The 11,863-nt window shown below is 47.0% G+C and overlaps 1 protein-coding gene across 4 annotated transcripts in view; it reads left to right on the top strand.

The window, feature by feature from the left end:
• The first annotated feature begins 5,282 nt into the window (after window positions 1–5,282).
• Window positions 5,283–11,863, top strand: part of C1H14orf180 (chromosome 1 C14orf180 homolog) — a 52,901-nt gene continuing 46,320 nt past the window's right edge. The window contains exon 1 of one of the 4 annotated variants that reach the window (XM_053287062.1): window positions 5,283–5,375. The gene's annotated coding sequence lies outside the window, so the exon portion shown is untranslated. Of the gene's footprint in view, window positions 5,376–7,311; window positions 7,468–9,898; window positions 9,959–11,033; window positions 11,088–11,863 lie in introns of those variants that run through there. The other 3 variants (XM_053287061.1, XM_053287065.1, XM_053287063.1) reach the window with 3 other exon arrangements.

Genomic DNA, 11,863 nt, shown 5'->3' with positions numbered 1-11,863 from the left:
CCATCCAGGTTGTTGGCTGTCACCACATCTCGTGGCAGAGAATTCCCCAAGTTGATTATGCGTTGTGTGAAAAAGGATTTCCGTTTGTTGGTCCTACATTTCCTGGCAATCAATTTCATGGGATGACCCCTGATTCTAGTGTTATGTGAGAGCTATGTGTAGCTACAGAGATAGCTATGAGTCGCCACCAGACGTACCAGTGGTAACTGGAGATGGACCTCCTCAGATGACCTTAACATGCAGTCGGGATCATGCAGAAGAAGGCGCTCTCTAATTTGAAGTACCACACCCATGCAGATATTGTAGTCTGTTCCAAAACATAAATCTGCTCTACTGGTTTATGTTTCATGGCCTCCTGTTCCTTACTTTGCTCCCCTTCTTTGGGCTTAACTTCAGGTTCCCTGAATAGGAGGTTAGATATACCAACATACTCCCCCTTCCAAATATTTTCTTTAGTCAATGGAAGGAGATGGCCACCTAGAGGCAGTGTCATGGTACTGTAGGGCAAATACTAAGGGGAAGGAACAACCCTCATGATGGGGTAAGCCCTGGTGAGCCCACTGCTTGTACCCAGGATTGCTGGTGATGTAGTACTCCACCATACTTGGGTAAGGGCCCCAAAAGGCGAAGACCCCATGGCTGTCAGGCCAGGTGCACTAAAGGCAGGCCATGACTGTGAAGTGGAGAGCATGAACATAGGAACAGAGGAAGGTGCAATATACCAACCATTGGTCCATCTAGCTCAGTATTATCTACATAGTGGCTTCTCCAAGGTTGCAGGCAGGAATCTCTCTCAGATCTTGGAGATGCCAGGGAAGGAACTTGGAACCTCCTGCATGCAAGCATGCAGATGCTATTTCACTGAGCTACAGCACCATACCTTGAGGGGAATATCATACAGTGCTCACGTGTAGTCTCCCATTCAAATGCAACCAGGGTGGACTCTACTTAGCAAAGGGGACAGTTCAAGCTTGCTACCACAAGATCAGCTCTCACAAGACCAGGAAGGGACGATTTTCTCCAGTCTCTGCTTCCTTTGGAAATGTTCTGCAGCACTCAAAAATAGGTCCCTGAGGCTACACAGAAATATACCCCCCCCCCCCCAAAATTTTATGCTGCACATCTTCATGGCATATGGATGCTTCCTTGGTCAGGATGTCAGCCAGTGTTTTGTGCACGAATTACCCATAATCTTCTAGGCATGCGACAAGGCCATAGCTCAGTGGAAGAGTGTCTGCTTTGCATGCAGAAGGTTCCAGGTGCAATACCTAGCATCTCCAGATAAAGCTGGGTGAGACTCCTGCCTGAAACACTGGAGAGCTGTGCCAATACTGAGCTAGATGGACCAATGGTCTGATTCAGGACAAGGCAGCTTCCTATGTTCCTGAGGAGAAAGAGGGAAGGAGCAGGTGAGGGAGAGAAGCCAAACACTCACAATAGATTAGTTCTATTTTCGTGGTATAACATGCATGTGCCTGTATCTTCCCAAAACTCCATCCTGTTTGCAGTACCGGCTTCTCTATCAGATAAGATCCTTATTGCTCATCAAATGCTCCATATCAGCAAAGACCAACACAGAGAAATTTACACTACATAGAGGAAATGTGTGCGGGATCTGCGAAAGTTTGCAGCTTAGCTCTTTCTGCTTGAGCCTGATAGAACATGAGCTTCAAACTTCCCAGTCTAACACCAGCTACAGGCTCCGCGTTATGCACACAGTATCTCACTTAGCAGTACGTGGACTTCCTGCTGCTTCATGTTTATTAATTGAGAAAAGCATGGGCAATTTGCCACTGGAGTTGGTATACTTCTGACAAAATCAGCAGGTGCCCCTATGCTGGAAATATACAAAAAAGAGCTGAAGTGTACCGAGTACCCATCAGCATCTGCTTTGGCTGTCAAAGGTTGACTGGATGGTTTGTTTTCTAATTAAACATCTAAACACTAATTTACAGAGCACATCTCAGACTGAAGCATTGTGACTTGCAAGCGCCTGACAGGCAATTAAAGAGCTGATGCAAGGCTTCCTAAACTTGAGAAACCGACGTTTTGGAGGACTGCAGTCTCCCTTGCCTGCCAATCAGCACTCAAAGGCATGTTGACAGGTGAGTCTAGTAGAGAATGATCCTGAAAGTAGGGGTGTGCATGAACCACTCGATCCTGAACAGTTTCACCTTGAACTGGGCCAGTTTGCCAGTTTGATCGTGAATCAGACCAGAGATGGTCCGATCCACAATGAAACCAAACCGAGCCTGGTCCATGTTGGATCGCTTCGGGGTTGAGCAGCTATGCTTGTAAAGGGGAATCTGGTGAGGATTCTCCTATACAAGCAAAGGAGTGGGGAAATCCTTTAAATGTCTTCTAAAGGGTAACTGGTGTTGGAAATTCTCTGTGGTGAGAGAATCCCTTTCTCATTATAGCAGAGTGCACTGAGGCACAACACAGCGGATTTAGTTAGGCATGCGTGTATGCTGAGAGTAAAGTAACTTGGAGCCAATTCATAGTTTCAAATCAATATATAAGGCATTTATTAAGGAACTCCATTCTAGATAGGAAAGTGAGGAGTTAGGATCTCTAATCTATCTATCTAGCTGGATGCAGATGGATTCTGCATCTTCTCTGCACATATGGTGCAGGGAGAGGAGCTTGCCATGTTGCAAGGTAGAAGGGCAGGTAGGGAAGAGAGAGAGAGGAAGGAAGTCTCTGAGATTAGCAATCTACATATCAAAGGGATAGTATTAGAGCAGTGGAGAAGGGATGACCAATGTCTTGACCCTCTAGCCCTCTGACTTACTAGTCTGTCCTCCACTGTCTGAGACAAAGAGACAGCGCCAAGTCCTTTAACTTCCAACAACTGGGGGGTGTTGAGAGGACATTTTAAAAAGCAGATAAAAGATCTTACTGGGCTGGTAGAGGTGGTGGTGGCTGCCCCTCAAAGCCCCCCTGGCACAGCCCAAGCATGCAGTGCTCCCTCCAGGAACCTGCTCATGCTGCAGTGGCACCGTTCCAGCCTCCATGCACGCAACCCTTCTTATTTCATTGTGAAGCCTTTTACTGAATTACGCATACTGTACACTCTGAGCATGTGCAGAGTGTAAGTCCCCAATCTGTTTGATCGAAGGATGAATCTAAGTGAGTCCATAGTTCATGAGCATGTGCAGAGTCATAAATTTGGTCTGTGGAGGACTGGTATGGGATCGAGCAGCTATGCTTGTAAAGGGGAATCCTGTGCATGCAGCGAGTGCTGCATGCTTGGGCTCTGCCAGTGGGGCTTTGAGGGGTAGCTGCCACCACCAGGCCAGTAAGAACCCATATCTCCTTTTAAAGGTGCCCTCTTGCTGTGCCCCCCCTCCGGACACCCTTTAGAATACCTTTCAAGGATTCGCCCACCTCTTTGTTTGTAAAGGGGTATCCTCACCAGATTCCCCACTTGTAAAGGTGAATCCTCACCCTTTACAAGTATAGCCCCTCAATCCATCAAACCAGTTCAGTTGAATGGACCAGAACGGCTGGTTGGTTCGACCAAACCAGCTCATGTACCAGCGGTTGAGTTTGAAATTGGTCCGAATTCAAACTGAACCACAAATTGCGGTTTGTGCACACCCCTACCTGAAAGCTGTACATACTAGGTTGTGTTTAGCATCTGCTGCAAGGGTTCCTGTTTATCAAGGAGAGTCCCTATTGGCTTATCTCCCTGGTAAGTCCCTAGTTTTGCATTTTGGTAGATATCTTATCAAAGTGTTTTTAGTGTGACTATTATTTTTTAGCATTGCCATTCTTCTGATTCTGTTTCCTCCTCCAGGTCTCTAGAACTTAAATCCCTCAGTGATTGTAGGAATGCATCTTTTCCATAGTGCATTTGTAGGTAGATATCTGCTTGTGGACTCAAAGAAATTATAGGATCTAGGGATGTGCGAGCCAATTCAAGCTTGAATCGGCCCGGTTTGAGGGCTTGACCTTGAGCCAGACTGGGCCAGGTTCGGCTGGACGTCAATCCGAATTACCCGGGCCAGTTCAGGGTCGGTAAGCAGGGGTAATTTTTTTAAAAAGTCATACTTACCACTGCTGGGTTCGGTGGCCCGGGGGATACTGCTGTGGCTGGTGGGGTGGTCTCCGACAGCTTCCCCTCAATCTGCTGTCTTCCTCTGGTCTCCAAATGGCCATTTCTGCCCATTTCGGACCCGTTTTGAGCCCATTTCAGACTTCGAGAGTGTGCTGATTTGATCTGGTCATGACCCAGCCACACAAATGGCTAGCATGCATGTGCGGCAGCCTCACAAATGACTGCCACACACTCTCAAAGGGCTGAAACTGTAGCGGAGGAATGGCAGTTCAGTCCCCAAATAGCAAAGCAAAACCAGTTTGGTGAGAAAGCAGCCGAGCAAGAGGTCTTGAGACAGTCCTTTAGTGCTGAAGAACTACAAGGGTTAATTTAAAGAAAAGGTTACAAACAAATGTGAAAAAACCTGCATCTTATTTCAGCTATAGCTCATGGCTGAAGAAAGAGAGAGGAAAACAAACAGCCATCTGGAGAGTCAAAATGGAAACGAACACTGGAAGAACAAAGAGGGGAGGAGTCCAGCACTTTTATCCATGACCCTAAAAAAACTCCAGTGGTCACTATGAGACATTGCAACTGAGAGCTGATGCTGCCAGGGTCCTAGCTCCAACAGAAGCAATCTTGAAAGGGGCCAAACTAGCCCTTCGGAGACCGGCAGGAGGCTGTCGGGGGAGGAGGCCATCAGGGGAGGGGAAGCCAACAGAGACACACACACCTGTGGCCGCAGCAGCACCCCCGGGGCCACCAAACCCAGCGCCAGCAGTGAATCTGACTTTTTTTAAAAAATACACCCACTAACACCCCTGAACCGGCCCCAAACTGGTTCTAATTCGAACCGAGCTAAGCGCTCATTCGGGGGTGCAAGAACCAAACATGCCCAGTCTGGTTGCCAGCAGACTCCTTGTCCTTCTTGCAAGCTTTGCAATGAGTTGGAGGAGGGGCTCTCCTTGCAAGGGTCAGACCAGTCCCAAAGAGCTGCTCTGACGGATGGTGACAATAGGAGGGGGGCAACTTGCCTTCCTCCTGATACCCCAATAATCTGCCACCTGTTGTTTTCTATCCAGTAATCTTTGATATCTTGTTGTGGAGACGTTTGTCCCAGTGGGGATCCTGTAGAGAGTGTGGCAGTGGAGTCAAAGAGACGGAAAAAAGGAGGAGAAAATGGAGTTGTTGCTGGATAAGCTCTTAGTTAAATCTACATACAATTACTTTGTGTTTGTGAGGGAAGAAGCTATATAAAACACCACCACAGGCCACTGCCTCCCCTTGCTACATGAAAGAGCCGTCCTTGGAAACACCAAGCAATGAAGAAAAGGTAAGAATAGCCTGATTCCAACAATAAGGCTCTCCACACAAACAGAGTGAAGAGCCTGAAGGGAGTTTGCGGGGAGAGCAGGCTTGACCTGCACATGAGCAGGAAGCCCTCCCTGGGTAGCTGGATTGGCCAACCAGATGATGACCAGCTCCATCACAGAGCCGGTTGGGGCAACAGGGTTCAGTGGCCTCCTAGCCCTGGAAGTCCCTGAATGACCCAAATGAGTGTTCGGGGCATTCTGAGTAGCCTCCCGGTTGGGGGTCTACTTGTGAGTCACTGCAGTGCAGAGCTGTGCCAAGGCGACACATGGGCAGTTAACCCACTTTTTGGGTGCTTTTGCACCCGAAACCCAGGTTAAGTGGCGGGCAACCCAAGAGGGTTTGCCGCCACACCACCGCCAGGAGCCATGTGACTCCTGCCAGTTCTCATGCAGTAGAAACTGGGCTGGGGTCCCTTAGCCTGGTTCCCACTGCACATGAGAACAGCCTCATTATTTTGTACGAATGTACGGCAGTCTGTACACTTGGGAATGACTGGGCTGTGGAATGCACTCCCAGCAGAAATGCATAGTTTGAGTTCATTGCTGGCCTTCAAGAGAGCCCTAAAAAACTATTTGTCTGTCCTGGCCTTCCAAGGTTCCTAAACTGTTCTTAATTTGTGTTGTGTGGTGGGTTTTCCCCCCCTTTAAACTGTTTTTGAACTTGTTTTTATATTGTTTTAAGCTGATGGTTTTAAATGGTTGTTTGTTTGTTTTTGTTTTGATGGTTGTACACTGCCCAGAGTCTTTGGATGGATAGGGCAGTATAGAAATGTAATAAATAAATAATGTGTTTGTGTGAATGACTGTACCTGTGTTCATTTTCAAGGTGAACCTGGCTACAGTTCCCTCAAATGTGTGGTACAATTAGGAAATGTACTGTTGTACATAACATGTGAATAACTGTACCTGTGTATGGATCCTGCGTACACTGCACACTCATTGTAATGTACTAATGTTGAACATAACATGTGGATGGGGCTAAGATCTGCACTGGCTGCCGATAAGTTTCCAGGCAAAGTACAAGGTTTTGGTTATAACCTATAAAGCCCTAAACAGCTTGGGCCCTGGGGATTTAAGAGAACATCTTCTTTGCTATGAACCACACCGCCCATCGAGATCGTCTGGAGAGGTTCGTCTGCAGTTGCCACCAGCTCGTCTGGTGGCTACCTCAGGGACGGGCCTTCTCCATTGCTGCTCTGAGGCTTTGGAACACACTTCCTGCTAAAATAAGAGCCTACCCATCTCTTACAACTTTTAAAAGAGCAGTCAAGGCAGATTTGTTCACTCAGACTTTTAATTAGATACTGTTTTAATTGTGTTTTAATAGTCTTAACTTTTAAATTTTAATTGTTGAAATGTTTTATTAATCTTTTTATTGGTTGTTTTTATTGTCTTGTAAACCACCCAGAGAATTTGAGTTTGGGGCGGTATAGAAATATGTTAGATAAAAAATAAAATAAAAAATAATGTGTAATAGCAGGGGAGGAAGAGGTTTGCAGACAAGCCTACACACTGGAATAGCAGTAGCGGTGTTGCAAGTGTTATATGGACCTAAAATATTTCAGTTTGGTCATTTTGCCTCAGAAATTCTTGGAGGAGTGACAGGCCTAAAGAACCAAAACTGGATGTCATGAATCAAAATCCAGCTCTGACGAACCAAGGATGGAGCTTTTCTGCTTAACCGCAGAAGAACGAAAGTGTTTCAGAAAAAGTTTAGTTCTGTGCACACGTGGCCTTGTGCAAGATACAGTGAAGGAGGGTGAGCCTCCGGAGGTGCCACAGGGTAGAACAGGACGCCTGAGAACATTGGTGATAAGGGGCAGTTTTCTGCCAAAAATGTACCCAACACAACTTTATAGAACTGTCTGGGAACTGTGCCAAGATGCCAGGCTTGCATTTCTGATCTGAAGACAATGCTCCGGCCAGATGAGACAGAGAGACTTTAAAGATTTTGGAAACGTTATGGTGACATAACCCTCTGAAACAAAGGAGAAAAGACAACCGGGGAGTTTGCTTTTTCCTCACCTCTGTTCTCTCTGGTCAGAAAAAAAGGTAAAGGGCTAGGAGAAAAGGTACTTAGTGCGGGGAGGGCAGGCAATGGATTCTGAGGGACATTTCTTCAGTTGAACACTTCTTGGAGTATCTCTTTCTACAACACTTCCCCTCTTCTTTTTATGAATTATTGGCTGTTTCTCTTAATGCCCGACCTTCTGCTTTACACATCTTTCCCAGCATTTTCTTTCCCTGTTCTCCGCTTGAAAGTTCTCTTCAGGATGAAGGGCTATGCCTCTTTATCTTTGGCACTCAGATCTTTGCTGCTTTTCTCGGGAGGTTTTATTTCTCTTTCTCTGGTTTAAAAAACTCTGGGCTGGTTCAAATGATATGGCAGGACATGGGAACAGGGAAGGAGTGTACCAAGAAAGCATCCTCGGAAGATCCTCCATGGATATCCCAATGTCCTCTTGCCATACCTTTTAATTACACATGGGGACGGTTCATCCGAATAGCCTTTGATCACATGTTCCACATATTTGTTGATCAAGTATTTGGAAGTGTGTTTGAAGATGATCCAGAAGGGTGTCAGGACATCCATGGAGGACATCCCAATGGGTGCCTCCGTTAGCAGTCCCCTGCTAACTGAGCAAAGAGGCACCTTTTAAAAGTGGTGATTCTCTTTATTTAGCAGGGGGGAGAGTAACTGGCCCTATCTGTCCCCAATACAGCATCCTTCCAGTGGCTGTTGCTGGTGGCTGTCTTATGATTCTCTTTTAGATTGTGAGCCCTTTAGGGACAGGGAGCCATCTTATTTACATTTATTTATATCTATGTAAACCACTTTGGGAACTTTTGTTGAAAAGCAGTATAGAAACACTTGCCATATTCGTATTTGTATATTTGCTTTCAACATGCCCCCTTCATATTCGCACGTGTAACCATATCAATTGAACCAGCTCATTCTCTCTCTTCTTTGCCATTCTCTTTTTTGATCAGTTCACCCCCTTTTCTGGCATGAATGTTCAGCTCTAGGCAGAGAAAGCTATAGCCATCACCTTGCCACATCACGGCACTACCTCCTCTGGCTTCTAAGGGTAAATATGATTCGCCGTGAAACATTAGAGCTTCCTAAAGAGCAAGGGCAGGAGGAAGTATAAGGCAGTGGAACAATGCACAGAAAATAGGAAAGGGCCTATAAAAATATTCAGTCATTTGCTGTTAAGAATTATTTGCCATTAAGAGTCACTTTGCATTCAATGGCTTTGTGAGAGTCATTGTCTATTGTTCTTGCCTTAAATGCTTTCTTTATGCCTTAAATGTTCCATTCGCCATGCTATTTTGATCCATTTGTTTTCATTTCCCATCCCACTCCTTGTGTGTGGTAGTAAGTGCTTTAATAAACTGCTTCAATTCATTTCAGCAAAACCAGTGTGCTGGTGTTCTCTGAGTTACTGATTTGCATATGGCTCAGTGTCCTGCCAGTGGAAGAACAGGGAGCATATCCGTGTCCAAACTGCGTCCTCCTTGTGGAGCCTCCGCGGCTCCTAAGGATTGCATCAGAGCTGCAATGACCCTGCTACCACTGAGAATAATGGGAGCAGCTTCACTACAGTGGTGATGCAATCCTTAGGAGCCACTGAGGCTCTGCAAGCTTAGCAGATGCAAGGATGCACTTTGGACTCTCCTGAAGCCAGCACTTGCACCCCTCTCTTGCATTGGTGGGGCGCTGTGCTCTATGTAAGCCAGTATAGCCCCTTGTCAGGATACCATGTTACCTGGTTGCTTGGGTGGCTTTGTGGAGTCTGGAGAAGGGTGCGGCATCCCTCCTGTGGGGCTTTCATTCCCTTCAGGGGGCACTAGGGATTAGGGATGTGCACGGAGCCATGGCGAGGTGGTTCGAAGGCAGTGGGGGTCTCCCTTTTGGTCATATTTGTATTTATTTGTTTGTTATTTCTCTGTGTAAACTGCCCTAAGCCATTTTTGGAAGGGCGGTATAGAAATAATAATAATAATAATAATAATAATAATAATAATAATAATAATAATAATATGGCAGGGAGGTACACTGCCACCCCAATGGGCTGCTAAAAATAGTGACGCCGGTGGGGGGAAAGAGGTGGGAGGGGTAAGTGCACCCTCCCCCCCACTCTTAAAGGGATACCCCTGCCACCTTCGAACTGGCAGAACCGCAGGTTCTTCAAACTAGTTTGGAGGCCCATAAAGGGCCTCTGAACCAGTTCTGTGCACATCCCTAGTAGGGATGAGAAGAGTCCTGGTTGGTCGGATCTCTGTGGGGTTGAAGGGGCAAGGCAGAGAGAGCTGCAGGAAACAGCTCTAGGGAGACAGCTAGGTTGGGTGTGGCAGGAAACCAGGAAGCAAGGTCAGGAAGGGGGCGGGGCTGGAAGTCGGCTTTAAGCCCCGCCCGCTCTGCACTGAGGTATTTAAAGACAAGGCAGCTGTTGATGAAGAGCTGCTTCTGCGTACGGGAGCCGGGAGTTCTCCAGGAGAGGGAACTGGCTGAATGCAGCAAGCCAGGAGGAGGACTCAGGTGACAAGCTAACCTCCTCCCCTGGCTCTTCCTGAGGCTGACCTTTCTTTCTTTCTTTCTTTCTTTCTTTCTTTCTTTCTTTCTTTCTTTCTTTCTTTCTTTCTTTCTTTCTTTCTTGGTGCTGATCCAGTCATTATGGAGTCCAAGAAGGTCTAGAAGCCCACCCCATCCCCTGGGAGTCTGACAGCCCTTCTGTTTATCAGAGATGACTCCAAGGGGTAGCAAGAGGTAGTGGATACTCCCCCAAAAATATGTACCTGGAGTGGAGCTTCAATTGGGCATTTGGGTCCCATTTGAACCCACACCACGCAACCTGGTCCAAAGCAACCTGGCCCCGAGAACGGCCGCCTCTCTTGCCTCCCTTCCCCTGCTAGCTGGCGTGCAGTGGCACTGCTGCCCATCCCATCCCCAGTGTGGTGCAGGGCACTCTGGCTACTTGCTGCCACTTCCCAGGCCCAGCAGCTGACCTGTGGCCGGCTGGAGCATGAGCATGGCTCTGCTGTCGGGGGGGCGGGGCAGCAGTGGGGGAGTAAAACAGCCAGTGAATGAGTGGCATGCAGCAGTGCTGCCCATTTTCAGCATGGCACATGGTGCTCTTGCTGCCCACTGCGCTTCCCAGGCCCAGCCACTAACGTGGCTGGAGCATGGAGACCAATGTACCCTCTAAGGTGTGCACACGTGCGCATGCTCACAAGGTTTTTTATGTCTGCTCAGTAAATATTAGGTTTAATCAGGAAGATCCCACTCTGAATGCACATGTGCACACACGGTCTTGATACTGCCGCCCAGAATAGAATTCACTCTGCACACCGATGAAAAAAATTAGAGAGAACACTGATGGGGGCTGGAGCTGGTTGCAGTTATGCCTGCGTCATGCTGTCACTGGGGGGAGCAAAGGGCGCACAAAGAGGAGTTTGCACTTTCAACCTTGCTGCACCGCCGTATTTCCCACTCCCCCTTTTTCTCCCCCTTCCACCAGGCTGGAACCTTACGGCAAAGTGTCAGATAATACAGTCGTCGCATATTATTGTCTTGGCTATCATGGCTATTGAGGGGAAAGACTGAGACATTGACAAAAGAAGTTGTCAAAGTCTCTTGATCCGAAGAAAGTCAGACAGATTTGTTTCTTGTAAGTCTGGTACATAAGGTAAATAAACTAACAATACTGATTCCTTTACCTCTATAAGTATTGAGTAAAGTAGTTCACACAATCAATAACTGGGTGGGACAAGATTTCTACCCAGTTTTGGGAGCTGTGCACATTCCCAGTTTTTTATCATCTGCAAGGGTGATTGAATTCATCATGTTTTTATCATTTTTATCATGTGCAAGGTAGGAGGCGCTGGCAGAGATCATGTGCTAAGCCAGTGGTTTCCATCCAGGGTTCCAGCAGATGTTGCTGAACTACAACTCCCATCATTCCCAGCTACAATTTGGTGGAATGATGGGAGTTGTAGTTCAGCAACATCTGCTGGAACCCTGGTTGAGAACCACTGTGCTAGGCAGTAGCTGCATACAAGGACTTTTCCTCGTACCTCATTCAGCAGCCGGTACAACTGCTGGGTAGGACAAAACCCTACTCAGATAACAGTCATGTGAACAAACCTGATGTGTTCTGTGCTTTAACTGATGCCATGTTTATTTAAGACCATTTATGACAGGCTTTCCCCAAGCTGCGGCCCTCCAGATGTTGCTGAACTACAACTCCAAGCATACCCAGCCACAATAAATTGTGGCTAGAGATGTTGGGAGTTGTAGTTCAGCAACATCTGAAGGGCCGCAGCTTGAGGAAAGCCTGATTTACGAGAAGCAGCATTGACTGAAGACTGACTCTACTTCACAGATAGAAGCATTTTTACCCAAATCGAAGACTCTGAATTTAAGATGACCCCCTTAAAAGCAGTG

Source organism: Hemicordylus capensis, chromosome 1 (assembly GCF_027244095.1).
Source record: "Hemicordylus capensis ecotype Gifberg chromosome 1, rHemCap1.1.pri, whole genome shotgun sequence".
NCBI classification, from domain to species: Eukaryota; Metazoa; Chordata; class Lepidosauria; order Squamata; family Cordylidae; genus Hemicordylus; species Hemicordylus capensis.
The sequence above is the reverse complement of the archived record's forward strand: the minus strand, read 5'-3'. Positions and strand labels throughout refer to the sequence as shown.